The sequence below is a fragment of the Chrysochloris asiatica genome, unplaced genomic scaffold (genome assembly GCF_000296735.1).
Source record: "Chrysochloris asiatica unplaced genomic scaffold, ChrAsi1.0 scaffold00239, whole genome shotgun sequence".
NCBI classification, from domain to species: domain Eukaryota; kingdom Metazoa; phylum Chordata; class Mammalia; order Afrosoricida; family Chrysochloridae; genus Chrysochloris; species Chrysochloris asiatica.
The window spans coordinates 4318725-4320532 of NW_006408757.1; positions in this window are offsets into that span (position 1 = coordinate 4318725).

Sequence of the window (1808 nt, forward strand, 5' to 3'; positions counted from 1 at the left end):
ACAAAGCTCTGCAAGAAAAAAACTGTCAACCAAGAATCGTCTATCCAGCAAAACTATCAATCAAATATTATGGTTCAATCAAAACATTCGAGGATAAACAGAATTTGAGAGATTTTATCAAAACCAACCCAACACTTCCAAACATCCTAAAGGGAGTTCTGTGAACAGAGAACCAACAAGAACAGACAACAAATAGAGATTGACAGGTATGGCAATATCTCCTGGAAAACAGCCAGCAGACAGTGGAGTCCAGAAGAGAACAGTACTACAATGACAAACTCAAAAGAACGGAGAGATCAACAGAAGGCCAAAAACATATCAATGTCAAAGAAGGGACAAACGCAGCAATGGAAGCCCAGGTAGTGAGGACGCCAGGTAAATTACAGGTTACAACGGAGTATCCTAAATGCAGAGAAAAGTTAGTAGACTACAAGGTAACCCCAAAGAAAGTGAACATTCCTCAACATATCATAAAAACGAATTCTGAAACAGAACAAGCGAACAGAGAAACTAGGAGGAAACCGACCAGAAACAACTCAAAGGACATAAAGCCAACACAAGAAAGAAAGCAGAACCAAAGAACGAATAGCACCACCAAAAAAGTAACATAATGACAGCAATCAGTTCAAACTTATTGATAATTACATTGAATGTCAACGGATTGAATGCACCAGTGAAGAGACAAAGAGTGGCAGAATGGATAAGAAAACAAGATCCATCAATATGTTCCATAAATTCACAACCATCAAAATTCTACAGAGTATCTTCTGAGAACACAACGCTTTAAAACTAGAAATCAACAATAAGAAGGCCAAAACAATAAAGTCGAATACATGGAAACTGAACAACACTCTGCTGAAAAGCGACTGGGTAAAAGAAGATATTAAACATGAATTCACAAAGATCCTAGAAACAAACGAGAATGAAAGCACAATATACCAAAATCTTTGGGACACAGCGAAAGCATTCCTCAGAGGTCAATTTATTGCGATAAATGCACACATACAAAAAGAGGAAAGAACCAAAATCAACACATTAACACAGCACCTTCAACAACTAGAAGAAGACCAGCAGAGGGAACCTACAGACACCAAAAGAAGGGAAATAATAAAGATAAGAGCAGAAATAAATGAGATGGAAAACCAAAAAAACTATAGAAAGAATCAACATAACAAGAAGCTGGTTCTTTGAAAGAATTAATAAAATTGACAAACCATTGGTAAAACTAACTAAAGAAATGAGGGAGAAGACACAAATTAATCACGTTAGAAACCACATCGGTGAAGTCACAACAGAACCAAACGAAATAAAAACGATAATAACAGAATACTACGAAGAGCAAGTTCGAAAATTTGGATGAGAAGGATACATTTCTAGAAAAACACGACCTACCTAAACTTACTCAGACTGAAGTAGAAAATCTGAACAAACTCATAACAAAAGAAGAAATTTACCAGATCATCAAGAAACTCCCGACCAACAAAAACCCAGGCCCAGATGGCTTCATGGCTGAGTTCTACCAAACATGCAGAGAAGAACTGTCACTGATTCTACTCAAATTATTCCAAAACATAGAAGAGGATGGAAAACTCCCTAATACTTTCTATGAAACAGGCATAACCCTCATACCAAAACCAGGGAAGGACATCACTAGAAAGAAAATTATAGACCAATATCACTCATGAACATACATGCAAAAATCCTCAACAGAATCCAACAGCACATCAAAAAAAAATAATACATCATTACCAAGTTGGTTTCATAAAAGGGATGCAAGGATGGTTCAACATTAGAAAAACGATCAACAT